Genomic DNA, 25,431 nt, shown 5'->3' with positions numbered 1-25,431 from the left:
GGGTGAAAAATGAAATCAGCCAGTTTAATGAGTTGTTTTGGTAGAGGAATTTTACAGCTTACTGTAATCTTGCTATTAATTCAAGTAATTCCTATTTGTATTATATACACCGCTGGTTTAGTTTATACTCCTAGGAGCACGCTAGGAGCTTGTGTTTGCAGGAGGGAAAACCATCCCCGAGAGACCCTGCAGCACCAGGGACAGACCTTTCTGTGCATGATTTGAAAGCTGAATGTCTGTCCTGTGCTTTTTTATTTTATTTTTTTCCCTGTGTCATGTACAGGCCATAACTCACCCTTTTGTGCTTGCTGGTTTCAGAGGGCTGCATGTACGAGGTCACTCGGGAGCCAGAAATACAGACCTGAGCAAGGGGGGCATTTTCAAAGCACAGATCCGGGGCAGGTGCCTAGCGGCACCTGCAAAGCTCACTCAGCATCTGGCTTTACTGTTTTGCTCCCAAATACTCTTGGATAACCCTTGGATTTGGCAAAATCCAAACTGTTAATAAAAGAAAACGATTTATTGCAGACTCTGTTGGTTTGCCCATTTTTATCCAGTATCTGCAGCAGGTTGAGATCTGGTCCCATGCTCATTCAGCGAGCACAGAGGGCAAGGAGGAGTGGAGAAGAAACAATCAATAGTGAGCTACCGTGTTTGCAGACAGTGCCGGGGCGAAGGTTTGTTTCTGACTCTGCAGAGGGAGGCTGGTGCTCCGAAGGGCTCAGCAGTAACACGAGGTGGGCACTGAGCTCAGCAGCTACCTGTGAATTTTGGTTGTGGCTCCTGAAGAGTGCTTGCAGGCCCCGTGCAAAGGCAGGTGGTGCCAATGTTAGCAACGTTAAACATCTTCACTTTAACTGAATTTGATGCCTGGGCCAAGGGAGCAGTTCCAAGCTGTATCCACCCGCTATTCTCTTTAGAAATAACCCACTAACCCTGCCTGCCCTCACAAGACTGTACCGTAAATCTGCAGTAACCTGTGGTGACAAATGGGCTGAAAAGTGGGGAAGTGGGGAACCCATGCTCTTCTGTGAGAAGAAAGACAAGATAATTCTTGATTAGGAAAGACAGCAAATGGAGGCATTTCCAGTTGCATGGGCATTACCCTGCCGTTTCTTATTAAAATTAAATGCCTAACAGTTCCAGTTACCATAAATTAGCTACAGAATATGTTTTACTGTGTTTTGTGGTCTCTAGGGCTTACATGCCAGAAACTTGTAAAGAGAATAAATACGTAGAAGGGAAGCCTCAATTTAGGCTCATTTTGAATTTGTAATGCCTGGTTTTTAAGAGTATCACATAGCAAAAAAGTCACACGTGATACCCATACGGTGCAGCTCCAGCTTCAGAGAGCTCCATCTTAATTTATAACAACATGGACAAGTGAATGGGTCCCCACATGACTAATTGAGACAGAACTGAGCACAGAAATTGTTTTTTCCTTTCTGGGGCTGAAAACAGAGGTCATGTTTTTGGAAAGCCACTGAACTGCTATCTCGTCCCATTGCCTTCACAGGATGCCAGTGCAAGGTCTGATTTTCATTGCTGAAGTCAGGGTGAGTTTTATTCGACACCTTCAACCTGCAGGAGTTCATCTTCAAATAAAATAAAATAAAATTATGAGAACTCAATTGGATTCAGTTTATAGTCCCTGGATTTCAAACTGAAACCAACGATCCATAGGCAAAATGCAAATATGATTTTCCTGCATAGCGAAATGAGAGAGGCTGTTGAGAGCCTCATGTTCTTTGCTCACATTAAAGCTTTGTGTGCAGAAAGTGAATTGGCCCAATTCTGCCTGAAATATGCTGGATGCATTTGCAGGCATGTAAAGGAGATGAATAAACCTTCCTCAGCTTGGAACATCCTCCTCCAAACCCTCATGTTTATGTGCTTAAAGCAAGGGTAAGATTTCTTCTGGCTCATCTGTGGATTTACCCTGTGTACTTGTCATTGAGCAATCCACTTCACCGTGCTAAAAGAATCAAAGAGGTTTCAGCTTTTCCCCCTACCCTAGTCTTCCCCATCTTGTAATGTTAATGAGTGATAATGCTTCCAGATTTTTTCACAGGCTATTGCTGCTGAAAATTGCTTTGGTGCACGGGGACTCTTATTCACTGGGTATAACAAGAGCTTTCTACAAAGCAGAGGAAGAAAGATCAAGGAAGTGTTGTAACTAGAATTCTTATGCTGGTCTGACCTTTAACATGTCTCAGGATCAACTTTTACTGAGTGGCTCCTGCAGCTGCAGAGCTCCCTCCCTTGCATGGTGCACGGTGACGCACGTACCCACAAGGCAAGAATTCCCATCCAAATTGAAGAGACTCTGGGAGATGGACCACAGCCAGCTTTTTGTGATTAATGAAGCTTAGATCTATAAGATAAAATGCCAGGGAGTGTATTACCTGGGGTGAAATCAGTGGTGAAGAGAAGCTGGGGGAACTCTGGGACCCTGTCCCTGTCCCCTCCTCGCTGCTGCTGTGAGCGCATCTGGCTCTGAGTACCAGGGGCTCTGTGGGATTTGGATAAATGATATTTCTTTTGAAATGGTGGTAGCTGAAGCATTAATGCTGTCAGGAGAAACGGGAAAGGCTTTCTGATGTATTGAATCATATGTCTGCGATGAGTCTGCGACAGGCAAACCCCAGCCTCTCCTTGAGGCTGTACCAAAGGAGCACGGCTTGCAGGTGGCCACCATGCCCCTAACCTGGGCATCACTGAGGCTGGGAGCTGACCACCTGGACCTGTGCAGGGAGACGAGGGAGGAGAACTTCTGAAATCCTCTTGCCTTTCAATACAAAACTGAGTCCCCCACGCTCCATCTCATTGTCCCCAGTGCTTATTGCACTGACTTTATGCCCCCCGTTTTTATAGTCCCCTGGGGGACTTGGAAGAGGAGTGGATACACCAATGGTACGCTAAGGCCAGATTCAGACCAGAAGTGATCTTTGCAGCTGCTTATAAGTGCTAAAAAAAAAAAAAAAAAAAGTTCTCAAAGCAGTGAGAAGCCGAGGTCATACGGCTGAGTGCAGACATTCCCCTTCCCGGTTTGGCACTGAGCAAATGCATTTGGCCTCTCCTGTCCTTCAGCATTTCCCAAGGGGGCTGGCCGCAGGTGTTTCATCGCTCTGCAGAAACAGAACAAGAGCCATCCAGCCGGTGGGCGAGGTGTAGCGGTGCATGCGGAAGGACGCTTCAAGGCAGCTGTATCCCAAACTTCGGAGGCGTTAGCCGTGCTGGGAGGCAGGGCGTGGGTGGCACCAGGGATTTCTAGACTCACGGCGTACCATTTCTGAAGAGACAGGAGCTCTGGATATTAAATAGCCTGCAAGGGAACAGCTGCAAAATGTTTTTGTAGACCAAAGGTACAGCTCTGGCTGCGCTGCGTCTGAAAAGTCAACAAGTAGATTAAACAGTAGTGTTTAGCTCTTAGTGCTGAGATATCCAGCCTGGGGCTTGCCACAGAAATTGATTATGAGAGACCGTAATTGAAAGGCTATCTGATATTTCTAAATCTCACAAGATTTGGAAGCTGCAGATGGACACAGGCAGAGAGACGGTGTGCGTACGCTGTGTGTGTGGCCATCCTGCCATGAACACAGCCTTCCCTGTGAACATCCACAGATCCTCCTGTTCAATATTGCCATAAAAATTAGTAATTGTTTCCATCCAAAGGAAAAAGAAAAAAAAAAAGAAAAAAAAAAAAGAAAAAGAGAAAAAAAAAAAAAGAGAAAAAGAAAAAAAAGAGCTGATTACTTGCAGCCAGCTGGGCAGGAGACCAGTGAGGGATGCACCACGGTAACTGCAGAAAGAACGTATACACATGTAGGGTGTGTAAATATGATTGGAAATATCACTGCATAGCCATTCTTCAGGAAAAGGGCAGGGCAACAGCAAGTGCTCTCCTTTTTCATCTGCTCGGAATAGAATTGCTCATGGTGCCAACCCTTATTTCTCAGAAACAATTTACCTTTTTTTCTTCACTGGACATAAATGCGAGTGTTTTGTTTTGTTCTTTAGAAAAAAAATGAGGAAACAAACCTTCACTTCTTCCCGCAGTTCAACTTTGATAAAACTATAGCTTAGAAAACTCTACATATTAATAGTGTGAATCACTTAAGTGAGGTACATTATGTTTTCAATTTCCATGATGCTTTTAGTGTAGGCAACTTATCAAGGACTACCGTTTAATCTGTTGTAGCAATCTTGAACATTAAAGCCAGGTTATTGCACAAAGGGATGTATTCCTTTCACTGGGGAGGTTAATATCACCCATCATTATATTTGACATTTGGGCCTGGCATATTATTTTTCATGCCGTGTCTGAACGTAGCTACCCACTCCTCGCAGGAGAAGTGTTTGAAGTGGGTACATTTCAGCTAGCTGCACACATCCACAAGTGTCATCCTAACAGCCTCACCACTGTAAATAAGAAAAGACAATTTAATGAACAAAATGGGGAGGGTGAATTCAGGAAATGAAATTTTCTCTAGTGGGTAAGCAAGCAAAGGGGAAAAAAAAAATCATTGCTGTGCATGCCTGCAAAAGAAGCACCGAGAGAGGAGTGGGTGCCACGCTGCTCGCTGGAGCATCTCCAGAACAGCATGAAGGAGAGCGTCCCTGAACTAATGCTATTGAAATGCAGCTGATGTGCCTCCCCCCATTGCCTGCAGGGGTTAATTTCATAATATGGTCGCCAACAGGGCTCAGAGGTTGCCTTCGCTGAGAAGCGGGGCCGGGGTCAGCAGCTGACGTCTGACACCGAGCAGCCCTTCACGTCCTTCAAAGCCAACGGGCTCCGGCTGGCTGTCACTGGAGAGCTGCTTGAATCTGAGCCTAAAAGGACTCTTCAGAGTTGAAGACGGGAAAATCCACTTTGAATCTCGGTGCTGGCCTGGTGGAGATGCTAATTCTCATTTAGGTAAAGTGCCATTCATTCAACAGCCAAGGGACCCTGTGTCATGGATGTCAGTGACTCACCCGTGTCTCTACACGAACAGTTCTCTTCGGCTGTCGAGTCCCTTTTTGAATCCTACTCGCTCCCTTCTGGCTTTGGCAAGTGCAGACTACTGAAGGCGAAGCTCTAGAAGCTGTTCTTGAGCACAAACAACTTGGGGACCTTGCTGCCACAAGATGTCAGCAAGACCTAGAGCTGAGCGAGACCTTAGCAAAACTTTAGGCCTTTCTGCTTAAAATACCAGCTCCTTGGATCAGCTAACCAGTTGTGATGTGTGGAAACCAGCAGGACCATGATGTGACCTTTGCATATTAAAGAAAAAATTAAAAAAAATAAAATAATAATAAAAAAATAAAAACCATAGTCCTATTTCTGGCTTTGTTTATTCAGCCTTAGAGCCTTAGTTATGTCTTAATGAGCTATGAAAGCAGACAGGAGGACGGAAAAGGAAGAATAGGACATGAGGAGACAGCAGTTCAGGGGAACGAAAGAGTAAGTGGAATTAAATTACCACCAATTTCTGAGGCACAACAATGTACTAGTAGATTTCATGGGGGATTCAAACAACTAATCTTGAAAAAATTCTCCTCCCCCAAAAGCCATGTCATCAAACATTATTTCCACAGTCCCTTCCTTTGATTTATTTTCAAAGCCAGACAATAACGCTCCGATAATCTCTTCTGCTTTCATTTTTTATCTGTTCCTAACACTGAGACGACAGTGGAGGAAAGACCCCAAACAGCAACAGCAGCAGCTCTGTCCTTCATCTAGTGCAGTGCAGGCAATTTGAGACCAATGGGACTGGGCAGGTCTGAAATATCAGGCTGAAGCAGCCAGAGAGAGAACAAATACTCAGCTTCCAGACTCTGAGCACTGCTTGGGTAAGGAGACCAATACACAGGATCAAAATGCAGCTGCCCTTTGCTGTCTGGCACAGCCCCATGCTCCTCAGGGAGACCACTGGGCAACGGAGGGACTCCTATCGAGGAAAATCCCCTTGCCTTGGACTAATCTGAGCAAAGCTGACCAAAGTACCCCTACAGAAACCGTTTGGAATGATTGCAAAACTCGCTGAACAACGGGGCTGGGACTTCAGCATGAAATTCTCTTAGTGCCCTAAGGTATATTTTAATACAGTCATGGAGTCATGGAAAATGGGGTAGGGAGAAGGCAGCAGGATGATGCAGAAATCCACTTATTTTATTTTATTTTATTTTATTTTATTTTATTTTATTTTATTTTATTTTATTTTATTTTATTTTATTTTATTTTATTTTATTCTTTGTAAAACACACCTTCGGGCTACCTGCTGGCTTTCAGTCCACCAGCCCAAATTTCTACATACCCATGCTCTGATTTGACCTCACTGCTTCAAAGCAGCTGCCGATGGAGGCGAGCAGCTGCAGCCAGTGCCAGCCCCTTGCGATATGTACCTCTGGGCCCCTGTCTCTCTTCTTGTCCCCCCACACACGTGCATCTGCGTTCAGACCCAACTCTCATGGGGACTGCTGTACTTATTATTATTATTATTATTATTTAATGACTTCAATTTTGTTTAACATTGCCCCTGAAGAGCTCTGCAGTGTTTTTGGAGCTCCAAATACGAGTGCTCCTTGAATCTTTCCCCTAAGTGTTCCTATTGCTGTCAGGAAGGAATATTAGAAGAGTGTGTCCCTGACTTCCACCGCCTCATTTGGAGCCTGTGATTCATGTTTGATAGCATCCCGCTCCTATTACCGCCAGCTCTGCTTTCCCAGGGTTCACTCTGCAGCCTCGCACACAGCGTGCAGACTAACGAGTTTTTATGTCCCGTGGGTTTTTATCCATTATCCCCTCTCTGCCCCCTTTTTCTCAGTGACTTGGATCCCCTGCCCTGCCCCTTGCCACCCTGCTGACCTGGCTGAGCATGTGCTGGCTGGCCTCTCTCTCCTTCCACATACAACTGAATGATTTTGTACCATGGTAGTGAAGGGAACATGGGGAGAAGGCAGACCAAGGAGCATATCTGCAGAAGCCTCATCTCCTTTGGAAACCAGGACAAAATCCTGGTTGCGAGGACGTTGAAAGTGCAGGGAGGGGATGCATCCGCAAGTGATGCCACAAATAGTTCCTACTGGGGGATGCTTCTGAATGCCATTTGATTAGAGCTCGTCAGCATTGTGGGGTGGAACAGCTGGGCTTGTTCATGAAAAAGCCTTTCCTAGCAATATGCAACTGTTTTGCAAGGCAGGATTGTTTGAAACAAAATAATGATTTGTGAAAAAAAAATATATATTACAAGATTTCTCTAACATCGCAACATCCGATTGTGTTATTAGGGAGCAAAATGTCATTTTGAAGGGACTTTTCAGAAGAAAACCAGATATTTATAGGCGTACTTTGTAAAAAGAGGTCAGAGCAACTGTCTGGATTGCAGAGAAGCTCATTAATCCTTTCTCTCCCTTCCCTGTGCCGGGGCAAGCAGCTGCTCTCGGGCTGTGCTCAGCAGGGACCTGCAAACCTGCAGGGCCCCTACACTGGCCACGGATGAAACCTGCCCTCAGTCTCCTTGTTAAGGACAGTCCCCATGAGGAGTGAGCCTTCCAGCCCCAAAGGCAAGACTGCTTTCCTAATAGGTGCTAAAACCACGGCTGGATGATGAACGGCTTCATGTCAAACTTCCTGGGAGACTCTCAGATGCTCCTGGCTCATTATCGCCGTGAACCGCTCCTGGCTGCTGCCCTCGGAGCAGTATTTTGGATTTTTTATTTTATTTTATTATTATTTTTTTCCAAGTGCTTTGGTGAGCTTTGACTCATGGGCCGAGCTCCTGAGCGGCTGCGCTCTGCTTGACTGCGCCTCCCATATTCTGGGAAATGAGATAAACGCTGGCACAGGATTTGCATTGCTAATTAACACGCGGTAAATGAGCTGGCATCCCGTGCAACAGGCACTGATGACACACACTAAGGACGCTGGCTGGTTTTGCGTGGTGCCTGCTGCAGCAGGGCAGAGATGGCTGGGACCAGTTTTATTGAGCATCTCCCCTGCACAAAGCCTGGTACTGCCCCAGCTGGCACGGAGAGGGCACGTAATGCGGCAGGACATCAGCACGAGCGAGGCCAAAAGGTCTGGTTACAACACGATGCAGTTCTGACAGTTCAATTAATGCAAGGATTAGGAGATAAAAACCGAGCAAGGAAACGTTAGACAGATGGTTCTTACTAGGTAGGAGAATAGCACAATGATTTCTTGTTCTTGGAAAATTAACACGAGCCCGTTTAATTGCCCTGGGAGAGCTGAGGGTGAGCGTATGCCTGGGTGCTTGGATCTTCACATCGCCTTTGCTTTATTTTCAGCTGTTCCAACCAGTATCACTTTGAACTGTTTCTTGTACAAACAAGAGTGAAATAAACAATAAGTCCTTCACCGTGAAGTAGAGAAACATTATTCTTCTCTCAGGCTTGTTTATAAGTCACCATATATTATGTCTGCAAAAGCAAACAGCGGTCCACCTGTGTGACCACTAAATAATATTAAGCTCATATAAAATACAAGGCTTTCTCCATGGACACAAAGTACTTGCTGAGAAGCCCAAGGATACTGTGAATTAACCAAAGAAGTGGAGGACTGAACTTTTTTTTCTTTCTTTCTTTTTCTTTTTTTCCAGTGTTTCTTTTTGGAAATCCCCCAGACCGAAGCCCTGTCACTCATTATTCAAGCCATCTGCTTCCTCGAGCTGGTAACAAAGGGCTCCAGCCTCCAGTTCTGCTGGTTATCATTTGCTAGCTAATCAGAGCTGCTTTGCTTAGGAAAATAAGTGTAGCCACATACAAGGCTGGCCACGATGTGCTTTGCTCTGGCTGCCTGGGTCCCATGCCTGCATTTTTGCACATAAGTGTGTGTGGCTCCTCTTTTCCTCTGAGACCCTCTGCAGTCTGTAAGGCAACGAGGACGGCTATGTCCCAGCAGGTGTCTGGGTGGTTATGCCTGCAGGCTCAAGCCCCGTGTTGTGCAATGCTCCATCCCCAGCTTTCCCACCCCAAAGTGCCCAGGAAATTTGGAGCCCCAAAATCTGCAGAGGGAGGAAGCACAGAGCTCGTTTGGGATTACAGGGTCAGAGGAGCTTTGGAGCAGTGCAACCCTTTAAGGGCACTGAAGCACTGTGCTTCTAGAAGCCAGGAGATATTTCAGTCTCTTCATGCTGGTTCAAGAACGTTATTTGTTGGCGATGACAGCTTTGTTTTACACGAGGGGGCATTATTGAATGCATCTGACAAATTCAGGCAGGAGAGCCCTCTGAGGCATTACACCCAGGAAGAAGGGCTGATGGGGTTTTTTCCTCTTGTGCTACTCCTAATCCCACCAAGACCTGGGAAAGATAGACAACAAAACCTTGGCTGTATACAGTGAAGTGACATGATTAGAGCAAGCTGGAAGCGGCACCTCCTCGTTTGTCGATATTTGACTCAAGGTACTGCAGGGGCGGCATCGATCGCGCAGCGTTTCGGCTGTGATGCATCGGCACTTCAAAGCGCCGGGCTCCCTCCATAGCTCAGGCTCCAAGCAGATGCTGGCAGGTGATTATAAATCCATGCTGAGACGGGAAAAACAATCTTTGGGGACAGCTTCAAAGCTGGCGCTGAGAATGTCGCCCATGTTACGAAATAATTCAGTCAGTCAAAGTGGAGCTGTGCTTTCAGATCAAGTTAAGGAACACGGGGGGTAACTTTGTGAGACTCTCCAGCACTTCTTGTGGATCACGGATTCACATTTAGTCTTTACATAGCTGCACTTTGTGCATTCATTGAGTTGACTACCTAACAAAAATGGGCAGAAGATCTCATGAGGGATTCCCAGAGCAGGTCCTGTTCCTCTCCTTGCACAGGGAAGGAGCCGGGGCCTGGAGGTGGCTGCAGGGACGCTGCAGCCTGTTTGTTCCTGCCCTGCTCCATGTCCTCATGGTTTGCTTATCTTGGTTGGCAGCTTTGTGTCCTCCCGGACAGGAGGGGGATGCTCCTGCAGGAATGCTCTGCCCATGCTGGATCGCAGGAGACAGAGCCAGTCACAGGTAGAAAGGAGCAGGGGATGTTTGCAGTTCTGGAGAATTATTCCTAAAAAATAAACGCACATGTAGGATCTTGGTTCTCACAGAACCCTCAAACCCCTGTTTGCACAATCATAGTCCCAGGATAGTTTTGGATGAGGTTTCTGAACCAGGATGAGTTTGTCACAGGGAAATAATCCTCAGCAAGGTGTGCTAAGTGGTTTAAACAACTCAGAGGGACAACGTATTCCTGGTCCTGGCAAAGAGAAAAAAAAAAAAAAAAGTTAAAAAAAAAAAAAGGTTGCTTTTAACCTACTATTGCTTTCAGGATCCTCTTCTGAGACATTCACCTTCCAAAAAAAAAGAAACCAGTTTATCTAAGTTCGCTTTGCAGCTTGTTTTCAGTACGTGAATGTTTTCATGAAAGGCAGAGGTAGTGCAGCAGCAGTTCATGACAAACTGTTCTTTTCCTTAGAAAGGAAATAAAGAAGCAAGAAATCCTTGCTAAGGTACAACCCAGCTTCCACTTGTTGTTCTGAGACTTTTGGAAAACGTTCTATCAATAAAAATAAATATTTTAAACAGAATTTCATCCTTTTTTTAAGTACTTTCAAACTCAGAAAAATTCTTTTTAAAGAACAGCAGCAGTTTTGAATGGGGAGAAAGCAGCAGTCAGTATACTCCCTGCTTCCCATGCTGCCTTCAGTGAAGAGGGGAAGTGATGACACGCCAGTAACACCTTTCTTCTTGCTACTTGGAAAATTGCATTTTGCCAGACGTGCCACAGTGTGCATTGCATTGCAATGAGGGGGGCAGGCAGCTAGCCAGCTCTGCAGCTGGCTCAATAGCAGCACGTAATAAATCTTACAGTAGTAAAGGGATCAACATTTTCTACCTGTGCTTCGTATTTATTTATTTTTGTGTTCATTTTATTAAGGAAACCAATTTTTTGATTACATAAGGTTTTGTAGAGATAGCCTTCTTTGGAGAATTTGAGAATTTTATTAGAAATTTAGAGTTTATTTCTCTTGGCATGATCCCCCCTTCCTGCCATACATGTACCAGTTCTCCCCAGTGCCTCATAATCAGCTCGTCAGGTAGAGGAGCTAGGTTATCATGTGAATATATATATATATTTCTTACTCCAGTGTAAATCTGGACATTTCCTTTAGGAATTTTCCCTTTCTCCATGTGCATGCATTACTTCTCCCATTTCACCTGCCTGTTTGCAGCACCACTAACAAGTGCTGAGATTTGGTTGAGCATTTCAGCCCAAGAGGCTGGAGCAGGACAGCCTTTGTGTTTTCTGTGTCTGGAGTTCTTTTAGTTAGAGCTCATCAGGGACTGCTGTCCTCCTCCTCCTCGTTCATTCTCTCTCGCTCATCATGAAGAAGAGCAGTGTGTTTATTCCTAATGTTAATCTGTGGATACAAACCCTCGCCCGTCTCAGCGCAGGGAGCTGCAATCAACTTTGTGGGTAATGAGGACGTCTCACCAAAAGGAAGAAGTGTCAGCTGCTCGAACTGCCTGACTTGGGCACGGAAGAGAAAACAAAGGCAGTCATTAAAAGGAAAAGAAACCTCAACCTGGCACATCGAACACAGGGATGGCTGATCCACCCCTTGCGTCCCGCTGAGCCTGGGGGATTCAGAGGGGCCGCTGAGCTGAGTGATTGCAAGGGGTGAGCGGTGGCATACTCGACTCAGATGAGAGGACCCATGGACCCTGCTTCCATGGGTGCTCTGATCCACCTGAAAAGAATCCCTCCTGAGCATATGGTCTTGGTGAGAGCCCACAGCTGGGTGATGCCAGAGAGCCAGGAGCTGGACCAGGACCCGGCAGCCAGCAGCATGCCTGCTTTGCAGAAGCCAAAAATAAATGTAGCTTACATTTTCCATTTCAGTTCCTCCTTTGTTCAGAAGATGTCAGGAATATGTTAACATCACTTGGGCACCCAGACACAAATACAGCGCTTTGTTATTAATAATAGACTGGCAGACAGACTCGAACAATCCTCAGGTGTCTTTTTACCAACCCCAGACTGCTAGTCTGTACACGATACTGCTAAGCCCTTCAGGTAAAGGAACATAAACGAGCTGGGTTTTAAATTTGAGTTTCTTTCCATACTCGGCCTGCTGGAAGAACATCAGCTCTGGGATTTCTGCTGGGTGAATAGCACCTGGGATCAGATGAGACCACCAGGGATGCTGAGGGATGGGGCAGGTCCCTGGGGAGGCGAGGAGCTGCTTCCTGAGTGCTCTGGTCTCACATGGGGGGGGGGAAACTGGCTTCTGTGCTCACTGTGACACCAAGTTTCTTCCTCCACATGTTCCCTCTTTTCTGTCCTTGCTCAAGATGCACTCGGCAGCCCCACAGGAGCAGCCTTGGAGAGGACCCGGACAACCCTGAGCAGCGCATCTCCAGCACAGCCCCTCCGTGCTCCAGCTGTGAGCCCCCCACCTCCCGACCATACCCACCTGCACCAAAATACATTCCGGGGGGCCTCTCTCTTGGGTGAATCACTCCCGTGAGCATTGCCCTTTTTTAACCACCTCAGTCCTCCAGCCAGAGACGGCACCCACCTAATTTTAGGCCTGTGACTCACAGCACAGCTTCTGAGAGGGAAATATTTATCGTCTTGGAGTAGTGCAAGCTCCTGCTCCACACACCCCAAGCACCAGAGCCTCTGCTTCTGCTCCAGCTTCGCTGGTGGTGTCAGGGTAAACACAAGGACAGCTTTGGACTTGTGAGGAAAGGCTTTTAGCAGCATGCATGGCCACGGCCAGCAGCTGCTAATTAAAGCGCAGAGAAGGACCGGCTGCTAGCAGAGTGCCAAGTGAAACACTTCTGTAGCAGGTTTCTCCCTTTTCCTTTCTAAATACAGAAAAAAAAAAATAAAAGTGGGGTTCTTGAACCTCTTCATTTTAAGCTTGTGTGTTATTTGCTTAAAAGCCTGTCAAAATCAAGGGGAACAAATAATATTTTTTATGTTCAGCTATATGATTTTTCCCTTTAAACTAAAGTATTGTTTTAAATGTTTTCAGCCATCAAAGCTTATCTAGCAGAGATTTAAATTCAAAACAAGTTTAGGAAAGATAAAGAACCATTTAGCTTGTTTACATTTCAGTTGTCTTTGTGAGAGTCAGTGTGAATGAGCAGGAAGGATACATTTGGGTATCAGTGGTGGTAGAGAACAGAAGACAAGAATTTGAGACAAAAAATCAACAAGTGTTTGCATAGGCCTGATATTTTATTTTGTGGGAATCCTCTATTCCAAATAATCAAGGAGGCCAAGACGTTACAAAAATAATGAAAAAGAGAGGAGTCCTGCACAAACCTAATCTTTTAGGAACCTTCTGTATGAGTAGGCACCTAAAAGTCACAAGCAAGGGTCACTGTGCAAGAGCAAATGAAAAAGCTCATTTGGGATTTCAATTTGCAACACTGGCTGGATTTCTTCTCAGTTAGAAGAAAGCATTTCACACAGCAATGAACCTTGCTCTTTCCTTGGGTTTCCAAAATGAGTTCATGAGTCTTCAATAAGGAAAACAGTGTGAATCACTAAGATATAATATTTGCTGATGAGTCTCCGTCGTGGAGCAGATTGCTGCGCTTTATCACAAGGAAGCTCAACAGGAGGATGGGGCTCAGCTTCCTCAGCCACAGCAGCCTGCAACGGGCAGGGGAATCTGCAGCACAGAGCTGGGGGAAGAAAGTAAGCTGGGTTCAGTTGCAGGTGATTAATGAATTAACACCCCTCGCCCTCCTCCTCCCCAGCCTACAAATAGCAAAGGGCAGGGAAGGAGCAGAGCTACTTCTGGAAGGGCTGGAGGTGGTGAAGGTAATGGTAAAGGTAATTATTTAGCAAAAATTTTGGCCAGACCTTATTTGAGTAAAAGCTGGGTTCTGAAGGAATAGAGTTTATTATTATTATTCTATTTAGAAGTATTTAAGCTATTAGTAAGCTCACAAAAAGCCTGGGAGAGCAGGGAAGGCACAGCCTTTTGCTCTTCTCTGTGGCGACAGGGTGTTATTGTGCAATCAGGTAAGGTTTTAAAGGGTTACTTGGTGTTAAAAGCCCAGAGTCTGTGGGTTGTCTCTTTTGCTGGGTGAAGTAAAGCTTTCTGAGCTGCAGCCCTGGACTGGTATAAGCAAGGCCACGTGCTTGCATCTTGAGTTGGATTGGGGAAGTTTACCTCTTCTTGCCTTGTCCTTTATCCTACATAAAGGAAATTAAATGGGGCTCATTAATCCTGGTGATTAAGTGTGAGTGTGCCCACTTTTCTTTAAGGTTTCTCTGAAATTCCATGTCTGATCAGCTAACCAAAGTGCTCTTGAAATGAGCAGGGATTTGGGTCTCTGTGGCCTGTTGGCACAACACTTGTTACAGGGCAGGGTGTTCAAATGTGCTTTTGGCTTTGGTTCTGTGGTTGCTGGCTAGTGCTTGGTATATTCCCAGGGGCTGTCCAGATGCAAGAAAAGTAAGCTGGAAGAGTTTTCCACACAAGTTCATAGAAAATTATTCGCTACATATCTTTTTCAGTGTAAGAGTCTTTGATTCCTGAACTCTAATTTGATGGATGTGTGCATTGTTCCAGCAGTGAAAATACTTAATTCTCTTAAATTCTCTCGTTTCTCTAAACAATCCTCCTGTGTTTCATGCATTTTCTAAAAGCCTCCACTTCAGCAGCCTTTCCAAACAGCTCAGTGAATGTGTCAGAACCCCTTACAAGCTGTAAAGCAGGTGATGGAGATTACAAGGACAATTTCACCCATCACTGGAACACGCTTGGCTCAGGAATGGAAAGCAGCATCCCTGTAGTTGTGCACCACCAGGACACCTCCAGCTGCGTGGGATGCAGAACATTAATACAAATACAACTTGGGGGGTGAGAGAGATGCACGTAAGTGGACTGGAAGCTGGCCAGGAGCCTGGGTACCAATATTACCATGGAGCCCCTAGAGAATCTGGGAAACCCCACCTGTTTGTTATGAAAACCAGCAGCTGGGTTTTGGGGATGAACAGGGCAGCTACATCCAAAAATGTGGCACCAGGTGGTGTGTGGCCAGCCAGGGTGCCTGTAGATACAGTTCCAAGGCTCCTTGCATTCAAACTGCAGATTTCAGCTCCCTCTGAGCTGAGCAGAGACCTGGAGGACCATCCTGCACAGGAGAAACTAATTAATCCACCAGGCTGAAATCCCTGCTGTAAAACAATTCTCCACCTGGGCATATTTCTTGCAGAGCCTTTGAGCAGCCTGAGGATGATGGAAGCTGGGGAGCACAGTGAGGGGGTGGGGAAAAGCACAGTGTTTTCGTGGTAAAACTCAATGCAGATGCTGCATAGGAGTCAAGAGAGATAAAACAAGCAAACATTAGGTGCCATGGGAGGGAAGGGAGAAGTGAGCATTTTTCTAATCCCTGAATTTGACAGCTAGTTTATATGAAATAAGCTCCGAAGGCTCCTGCCTTCCCCAAGGTATTTTCTTTCTAAATAGATCTATAGATACACTAATTAGCCAAAGGAGAAGTACAGGAGTTAATCCCTAATCATGTAAATGTGTTGTTTCAATTAATTAATGCACGTGGCACTTGTGCTCTAGTGATAGGCACCCTAAGGAAAGGCAGACATGAATGAGAATAATCATATTTAACAGTCTGCTCCCATTTATTCCTCCAAACATGAGCGATGTCAGACCTTCCCATAATCTTTCTCCATAATTCATCGTTGCTCGGCAGTGCCGGGTTGTAAATTAGCTGGAATCACAGCCTGGAAATGATAGTTTTGCAAAACAACAACAAGTGTTTACTTGATGGATTGGTGAAGGGACGCAAACAAGGGAGAAGGGAAGCACCGGGTCTGTGTTGGCTCTCAGCCCTTGCCTGGGGGGTCTCTGTCCTCTGGGCTGGGGACCAGCACCCTGCGGGTGGGTGCAGGCAGGGGCTGGGTGCCTGTGGTTTGGGTGCTGTGCAGGGTGATGGCCCGAGCAAGCAGGGAGACTGGGAAGAGGAAAACAAGTCACTGAAGAGTATTTGCAGCCATTTAAAAAACTCTTCCCTTAATAAGGGCATCGTTGACCTCCTTAACAGCTGCCCAAGCTGTGTTTGCAGCCTCATGCAGGCATGGTAAAAGAAAGATTCAATTTCTCCTGTTTTTTTTCTTTCTCTTTTTTTTTTTTTTTTTTAAACTAAATTCTAGCATTTTAGCTCAGACAGTCGCTGCGAAGGATAATAAACAGGCCCTGTTTATATAAACCTGAGGGGACTGCAATGTCCTTTCCATGCCATTTCTCAGAATTGGAAGCACGGCAGCACAATTAAAAGCTACTTTGTTAAGGAAAAGCACAAGAGGGGCATGGACCAAGGCAGGAGAGGCTGCTGGTGGTGTGGGGAGAGGTGCATGGATGAGTCCTGCCCCATGGAAAGGGGCTCGTGGGCAACTTCTATGTCCTCAGCTCAAGCTGTGTTTCCTATCAGCAAGATTAAAAATGCCCACAAATGGCACAATGGAGCATCTGTGCAGCAAGTAATTACCTCGTGGACTGGGCTAAGGCAGCTTTTATTAAAAGGCAGTGCAATGTCAGGTTTGTCTGAGGACTCTTTGGAGGGCTGGGATGTTTGCAGAGGTTGTTCCTGTATGTTTTCTGAGACCAGCAGCAAACACGCCTTTATTGCAGCCTGTCTCGTTGGGCTTCGGGGCCCCAAGGTGGGGAATGATGCTCAGGATGGAGGATGCACGTGTGGCACCGAGGTGCAAGAGCACCCTTGAGGTGATGCCAGCTGAGGTTTGTGGGTTTTTCAGGTACATCTGATTTTTTGGCTGCTGTATGTCTGGCCGCAGCCTTGGCTTTGCACTGCTAGAAAGATAATAAATATATCTGTTAAATACCATTTTGGGAAACCTTGGAAATACACTGCTGGGGTGTTATCCTGGCTGGGAGCACACACACTTGGAGCTCCTTGGCCCCATGAACCATCTCCCTCTATCATAAATCGCAATGATTTTTTTTTTTTTTTGAACCTCTTTTCCTTATCTTTCCCGGGGCACTTGCACTGTGTTTCCCCCAGGGCCGTCTCCTTCTCTTAGAAAGCAGCTGAACCAATCTCTTCACAAGTTGACCAGGGTTTCTCAGCATTCCTGCAGCTGATGAAGAGGAAGGGTTGGCAAATTGAGCCAAGCACCACAGAAAGCTCTGCTGTCCCACAGCATCATGGTGCAAACCCCTGCATCCCACGTTGGCTCCGCCGCTGTGGCCACCTCGCTACCGACACTGCAGCAAAGCTCACTGCAATTAGAAGTTGATTTTCTCTATTCAACAGGAAAAAAAGATATCCGAATTATTTCCTTCCCTCTGGTTGCTACGGTGACTGTTTTGTCAGGCTGTTGGTTTGGGTGTTTGAATGAGGGAAGGTTTAATTTTGCTTCAGCAAATTAGCCCATTCCTTTGAGTGCGATTTCCTCCAGTGGAAAATTCCTGCTGCAGCTTCCCATCGCTTCAGAGAGCATCCGTTCTAAAGATTGCATCTCTCTGGTTTCCACTCGGAGCGTGAAATGTTTCCTCTGTCCCTTTACTTGATGGGCTGCAAAGCATTTCTCTCTTTTGAAGACTTCTCTCCAGGCGCGTACCATGATGCTTATTTAAAACCACTTCTGAAACGAGTCCTTAGTGATAAAAAAAAGACTTGGGACATGCTGAAAGCAAGTGGGTTGCGTGGAGGCCTGCTCTGAAGTCTGAGGATATGAGTGAAAAATGATGTCTGCAGGAATGTGCTGCTTCACCCAAACCAAATTTCTCTGCTCAGCACCAGGTGATGGTTAACCTTGCTGGCAGCATAGGACTGCGAAGGGTTTCTAGGTGCAATTACTTTGCTGTAGCAGCTCTTCCTAAACTGATCAAGAACTACATCAAAGTAGTAGTTTTCTTTCCTTATTTTTCCTCTTGCTTGTGGGTCCTCCTTTCTGACTCTTTTTGGAATTTAATACTTCTGAAGCTCAGAAATGGGGTTAGTCTCCTGCTGAAGTGAGTTCACAGCCAGTCCATGTCCATTTGTTTAACTGGGCTGTAGTGGGGCAGCTCCAGAGAGGAAGAAATTGCCTGTTTCTGAACAGCACAGGAAAGAATCTGAAAACCCGCTGTTAAAAACATCGATGTGAAAACCCAGCAAAATCCCCCCCTTCAGTCCTGGAAGTGTTATAATTTATCACGGCCCTTCTTGCTCGCTTAAGTGTTTGCATTTTCTTTCCCAGTTTAAATCTCCCTTGAGTTTTAGACCGGGAAAACTCAGCAAAGACGAAAACCCGGTCCTCCTGCCTCTCCCCCCGGTTGCAGAGCCCCAGCATCGCTTGGTGCAGCCGATGAGCGAGAGCGCCCTGCCACCTTGTGGGGTGCCTCCGACACGTCCCGGCCTTGCTGCTGCGGAGAAATCCTACAGAAAGTTCCTAATAATAATAATAAAAATGTGAGCGAATATAAATCATGGCTAAAAGTCCTTACACGGCGGCTCTAGGATGATGGGGATGGCCTGATGCTAAATAAATAAAAAATAATTTAAAAAATTCAGTGCAACCTCTTGGGAGAAATATGTTCTTGGGATAAATGTTCTTAATGCTTGCAGCGCTCTTCCTTGATTGTTTTTTTTTGGTATGTGCAGGGCTCTGGGGATGTCAGAGGGATCAGGACTGATGGGTGCTTGATGTCTTGGAGTGCTTGCTCTTTTTGGGAGGAAGCAGTTGGTACAGGGGGGTAACTGTGCTGGCCAGGGGCTCACGCTGCTGGTGGGCAGGTCTGGCAGCTCCCTGCCTCTGTCTCCCACTGCTTCTGCTCAAAAATCAGAGAGAGGTTCTGCTGTGAAATGGGATGAGGATGGCAGTGGGTGCTGCTGCGTCCCAGCGTGATCCTGCCCTGGGAATGCTGACACACGTGTGGGAGAAGATGGGGGAGATGGACATGGTCCTGCACGTAAATCTGGATGTGATGGAAAGAGAGGGATGGGGAGTCCCATGCCTGGGGCTTACGGTAGGGGAAAGAAAGGGGTGAGGAAGGATGCTCACTTGAGCAGCAGCTGCTGGGGGGCTGGAAGCTGGCTTTCACCCTGTCCTGCTGCTGTCAGTGAGGAAGGTTTTGGTGGTGGGCTCTGCCACTGTGTGGCCCCGGGGCTGCCACAGAGGAGCTCCTGCTGCAGCACCGCCTGTGAGTACCAATTAGCACTAATGCTCAGATTGTCTTTTTGAGCCTTGAAAAGACAACTAAAGGGGAACGAACTAGTAGGGCTGCTGAGATCCACTAATTGGCACTTCCTTCCCTCACCCATAAGCTCGCTTCCAGAGCGACAGTGCTTTGAACACCGATATAATTGAATTGTCAAGTGGCAGGAGCTATGTGGCTGTGCAGGGCTCAGCCTTTCGGTTGGTGATTTGCTGTGCTTCCTTACACCGGTGAGCTTCTGGATCTGAGCTGTGCAGATGTGGCAGGCTCTCCATCGCTGCTCACCCCCAGCATCAGTGCAGCGGCCCTGGGAAGGATGGATGGATGCTCAGCCAGCAGGAGGAGTTAGGACAGGCATGCGTGGCCTGCAGTGTTGGTGCAAGGAATTTTTATTTTGAGGTTCAGGTCACCATTTTGCATTATGATTCTGTGCTAAATCACTGGGTGTGCTCTTCCCTTTGATACTCTGACATCTGCTGCTGCTGGAAGATGGGGGGACGCTGGGCAGGGGTTGGAGGTGCAGAGAAGGGGTGTCCCATAGCTCAGCCTGGTGTGCCTTCTGGCTTTGTGTGCAAATACTTTTCTCCCAAGTTGTTTTGCTCTAAACATCTGCTCAAGCAGTTGTACTTAACGTGTGTCTCTGAGAACATTAAAAATAGTTTTGCTTCATAAATGCCACATTCAGAAAAGCAGGAGAGTTCTTCCTTGAAGCCACCCGCAGCCTTGTAAACAAATTCATAGAACTACACATGCACTACCTAAATCAGGGCCTGAAAGACTTTAATTTTCAGTGAGCGTGCAGAACGTGTCCCCTTGGCAGGCTGATGGAGGGGGCGAGCTGGAGCTCCCTGTGCACACTGCTGTCACGGGGGCATCATCAGAAATGTCAAATTCCAGCAACCCCCGTGCAGTCCCTCACGCCTTGAAGATTTCTCTATCTCACAAGGATTTTTTTTTTTTTTTGAGGTTCTGTCATGGAGATTTATGAATCTGATCTATTGGGCAGCAGCCAAGTACTCTGTGGCAATTATTCCGAGATAAAAGTTTATTTTAGCAGCAGCCTGTCTGCTCTGGGAGTGACAGAGCTATTCTCCCGTTTCTTCAAGTTTGCCACCTGGGAAGTTTTTCAGCAATAAATAGTCAAGAGCTGCTATTCTGGATGCGTGTGGATGGTTTCAGAGCTGTGTGACAGGTTAAAAACAAATAAAAATAACCTTTCGTCTCCAAGAACATGTTTCTGATCTCTGCTACCTTGCACGCCTACGGGACTTGCTGGAGAATAAACTCCTACAGGCTTGATTTTTCCTTAAAAGAATACAGCTGCTAGCTTGGGAAGAAAGAAAGCTGCTCTGATTTTTTTGTTGTTGTTGTTTAGGTGGTTGCTATTGTTTGCTCCTTTGGAAAGGGATGAGTCACCACCTGAAATCGCTGTGTTCTCAGAAAATGTTCCAATTGACTAAAAAGTCAACAAAATTAATTTCCAACCAACTACAGACAATTTGCGGTATCAAATCTAATTTCTGACAGCACAGAATAAAATAACATTTTTTTTTTCCTCCCCATCTGACCAGAAAATTCCTTGTAATTCATGAAGGAAATAAAGCAAACAAGAGAGTTTGAGCTAACACCACCAAACTGTAGGATAAGCTGCAGGATTATCCTCTAGGTATTGATCTCGAGAAAAAGAGGAGCAGCTGCAGAATCCTCCCAGGGCAAAATAATTGTGTCTGAAAGCTTGTTTGCCAACTGATCTGTATCCAGAGCAAAGGAATTATTCTGCCCTTTTGGGGGAGGAGGGAGGGATGTCAAACATGATAATTTAGTTTGCAGCACTTTGCGATGCTGGGAAAGCCTTGGAGCACGCTGAGCTCTGCCTACCTGTGTGTGGGTGAAAGATAGCTGGTTTATCCCCAAAACAAAGCATTTTTTTTTACAGCCCTTGGAAAGGCCACGCTGTCCTGTTCCTTGCTTGGCTGTTTCTTGGAGGGAAATGGGTTTGCTCAGCAGGATTTTTCTGGCACTGATGGATACGGCAGTGCACACCCCTCTGCTCTTGTGCTGGCACAGAGACGAAGGTATCCTGTCCCTACGGTGGGGACAGCAGTGTGGTGCTGGGCTGGCAGCCTGGAGGATGCACTGGGTCTGGGTCTGGGCTCGGAGAAGCTGGGGCAGAGCATGGGCGGATGAAGCTGTGCTGAGTTTTGGGCTGGAGCTGGGAACCTGGTGCTTTATGCTGAGGAATCAAAGCAAAAAGCAGAGGGGGGGCTGCGAGCGGGGGCAGCTGAGGAGGGCTGTGCATCTGGGGGAGATGCTGTGTGCTCCCTTTGTGCCTTCCAACAAACCTGGCTCTGTTACGGCCCCGGGGCTGGAGGAAGATGGGGCAGGAAGGAATATTGCCTGTCCTCGACTTGTGAGTACCACAAAGCCTTCATTGAGGGAGGGGATGGACTGAGATGGTCCTTTCTGTCCTTGGAAACCTTCCAGAGCAAGTCCGAGGTGCTTTGGAGCTGTCTTTGCTTGCTGAGGGATTCGTTTATGGAGCCTGACCTCATTTCCCCCAGCACACACCAGTGTGTGTTCTCTCCGCTTTATTAATCTGAAGGCGTTATCGCTCGCGTTTGTTTGAACAAGTTCCCCACAGATCTTCCCCAGGCGGGTCTGTGCCACTCTCCTTCCTCGTGTGCTCCAAAAATAAACCAGCTCAAAATTTACTTTGGAGTCATTCGCTACCATTCTCCCCAGATGTCCCTTGGACCCTCTCTGAGCACCGTGCCTCCAGCCCCGTGGCACTAATCCTGCTGCCTGCAGCTGGGCTTGTGGCAGAGCTCCATTCCTCCAGGCTTCTGGGGAAATCTTCTGCTGGGGACGTGGGAGATCATGCTGGGGTGTTGGGTCCAGGCCGAGCTGAATGCCAGTGAGAGCTTTGCACCTGCAGGAAGGAGCCTGGCACAGCTCCGGGGTCAAGCAGCAAGGTGCTGAGTTCTGGTGATAAGGGTGGGAGAGAGAAAAACTGCTGCAAGGACAGGGAGAAGACCCTTTGAAAACTGATGCAATACAGAGATGGGAGTAAGAATTATTGCAGGTGCAGTCAGGCATTTGGAAACTGTTTCGAGGACCGTACGCGATGAAGTTATTGCCACCCTTTCTGCATCCCCTCGCATCAGTAGATGGCAGCAACTTCCCGGCTGCTGGCGGAGGAGCCTTTGCTGGGAAGAGCTGGAGCAGTTCTCTGCAGCTCTGCCTTTCTCTTGCCTGCTTCTCTCCCTTTTCTTCTCGGTCAAACCTCCCGGCACGACCAGAACTGTAGGTGGCAGCAGGAAAAAAGATTTTCCCTATTTCTTTGTGACTCCTGCTCTGGCTAGTATTTTTCTGCTAATGGCTGCTGTCTGGTGGAGCCCGTTGGCTCCGATGCTTCTGGTCGGTGCACAGCCCTGCCACGGCTTCGGGCCAGCCTGCAGCCTGTGCCGAAACCTGCACCGAATTTTCCGTGTGTGCTCCAGCTCCGAGCGAGGAGGCTGGAAGCGTCCACAGGGAGCAGAGGGGGGATGCTCCCGTAAAACTTCACTTCAGAGCTGTCCCAAAGTTTGGTCCCAAGCTGCTGCATCACGGCCTGGAGAGAAACGTGGCTGCTGCCTCCTGTGAAGGGAAACGGAGGAGTTGAAGCAGTGATCGGGCTGGCAGTGAGCTCGTGGCACCTCCATCCCTGAAGGATCCCAGAACTCGGCTGGGCAGGACTCAGCCACCCTGAGTTAGATTTGAGCTCAGCCCTGCTCAGACCAGGGATGTCCAGGGTCTGCTGTGCTTACCAGCCTGGTCTTTGACTCTTTAGTCTGCAAGTGCTAATTGTACCTATCTGGGTCAATGTAATGGGGTTTTTGCTGCCTTTAGCCAATCACACAGTCTAGTAGCACTTTGAGCAGGGCTGGGTGAGCCTTCAGAAGCGCTGTCCATATCCTTGGCCACCTTGCAAATAACCAGCAGGGTGTCCCAGGTGTGTTAGCAGGACCCTTTGGCCATGTGTATTTCCTGGACCCAGCCACGCTGAGGATTCCTAAAGTCTTTTCTGAAGCTCCATTTGGTGATGTGGTTTAAAGCTTCCCTCTTGGTTGATGTGACAGTTGTTCAGCAGCTGATGTCCTAAGGAACATGTCATTTTAAGTACACATCATTCAGTGGAGGAGGAAATGTTGATGTAATACCTGCTGGCTACGAAGAAAAATCCAGATTAAGGTGAATCATAGAAAAAGCTTGCTCAAAATAAAAGCCTCTAACTCCCAGAGTAACTCACAAGGACAGAATATTCAGGCTACTTCACATGCCATAAATTGCACAGGGAATTCTGGCGCTTTAACTCAGTAGCCACTTGATTTAAACCCGCCTCTCCCTCCAGCTTCCCATAATGACAGCGGAGCTCTCAGCGCATCCCGAGCCACCTGCAGCGCCTGTTCCCAGTAAAAGGGCCCCCAGATGCTGGGCACCTCTGGGCACGGGGCCCTGCAGCTCTGGGGCTGCTGTGGCAGGGCTGCTGCTCCCCGCTCTCTCCCGCTGCTTTCACGCCGCGGCTCCCTTTGTGGCGCCGGGAAGGGATCCAGAGCAGCTGTGCTGGGACCCGTCAATCTCAAACTGCAAAGTCATAAGGAGGGAAAATAATCATCGTAGTAATAATAATAATAAAGTCATCAACTTGTCTTAGCCTCCAACAGGAAAAAAAAATAAAAGGGGTTGGTTGGGGCTTTGCATCAGTTATAATTTTCTTCGAGCCGATTTCTCCCGGCGATGCCACCATACAGCCCGTAAGTGATACTTGAGCAAAATCTCCTCTGACATTCATCTCTGTTTACAGAGCTCATCCAAAAACAAGAGGCCTTTTCTTCACTTGATTCAGCACCACCACCGCTCGGTTGCCAAGGCACCAGCCTTTGATTCCTGCACTCTGGTTCTAACCACGGTGCCCGAGAGCTCCTGCCCGTGTCCCAGCACTGCCCCGCAGCCGAGCCCTGTGGTGTCCCCGTGGTGCAGAGCCATCTCCACCACCAAGCCGTGGTGGGCTCCTTCCAGGGCCCGACACCAGGATCTGCCTTCCAGATTGGTTCATTGGGGCAAAAAAAAAAAGGAAAAACAGAGGGCAAAATTATGTCTTGCTGCTGTGCGTATGGGGCTGCTCAACCCGAATCTCTGCTGGTCTCCTTGCTGAAAGCAGTGGTCAAGAAACCCCTGAAGTGATGGTGATGCCACCCTAGACCAGTTAGGAGCAAAGCCGAGGTTGTTTTTGCTTTCCTGCCTGCTCACTGCCTCTCCTACAGCTCCACTGCCTTCACCAGCTGATGCACATCTGCCTCAAATACCCCAAAATGCCTCAAATAAAAGCAAAGTCATTCCTTACTGCCAAAGCCATTGCCCTGAGTCAACCATCTTACCTCCTGGACACCCGTCCATACATTGCTGCTAAAGCTTCCAACATAAATACCTCCAAATTCAAGCCTTATCGGTGGAAAAAGATGTTTCTGCTTTTCGGTTTTACCATCAGAAAAGAAACACCTCCTAAAGTGAGGGAAAGAAGCGGAGAGAAGCGAGCCGGGAAGGCAACGGGCAGTGCATCCTGATGCCTTTAAGTCACTAGATGAAGTTCATTTCTCCTTGTCGGAACAAGGCTGGACTCTTTGCATTTTCATGGTAAATTTGTTTACCGAGCCGTTGTTGAAATTCTGGAAGCAGAGAAAATGCATTTGCTCCATAACCTTTCCGGATCTGACAAGTCCTATAAAATCTATTAAAGCCTTTAATGAAATCCCCGCTCAGAGCCAGCTCCCATGAATGAATGTGGAATCGGAATTTAAATTAAAATGTTGTTTTTGTAGTCTGTGGGCTTTAGCCTTGGCAGAAATTAAAGGGGCAGTTCACGTTTGGCGGTGTGCAGCCTTCTCCCTTTAGTTTCGAGCCCTCACGAGCCGCCTCTCCGTGCCGAGGGTGGGTGTTTGGATCTCCTCTCGCTGAGAGTGACTCAGCTGCAGGAACCAAACCTCATACGCTGCGTAATTACAATTAGAAAAGACGGAGTTGGTTAAGAGGCAGAGCTGGCCTTTAAATGGGATGTGGATCCCTCGTTAGCAAATGCAGGGGTGCTGCGAGCACCCTGCCTTGTGTCCCTGCTGCCGGCCTGCGGGGACACTTGCAAGGCTGCAAGGAGCCTGGTGTAAATCCACGGGACGTGCTTGGCTTTGCACACCCACGGCTTTAATTTC

General features: G+C 47.3%; 1 long non-coding RNA gene across 1 annotated transcript; it reads left to right on the top strand.

Moving 5' to 3' along the window:
• Positions 1-13,778: 13,778 nt before the first annotated feature.
• Positions 13,779-25,173, top strand: LOC118176489. Its single transcript, XR_004755433.1, has 2 exons — positions 13,779-13,824; positions 24,033-25,173. It is a non-coding gene; the product is annotated as an uncharacterized LOC118176489 (long non-coding RNA).
• The last annotated feature ends 258 nt before the right edge of the window (positions 25,174-25,431 follow it).

The sequence above is a fragment of the Oxyura jamaicensis genome, chromosome 20 (assembly GCF_011077185.1).
Source record: "Oxyura jamaicensis isolate SHBP4307 breed ruddy duck chromosome 20, BPBGC_Ojam_1.0, whole genome shotgun sequence".
NCBI lineage: Eukaryota > Metazoa > Chordata > Aves > Anseriformes > Anatidae > Oxyura > Oxyura jamaicensis.
This window is presented reverse-complemented; position numbering and strand designations above follow the sequence as displayed.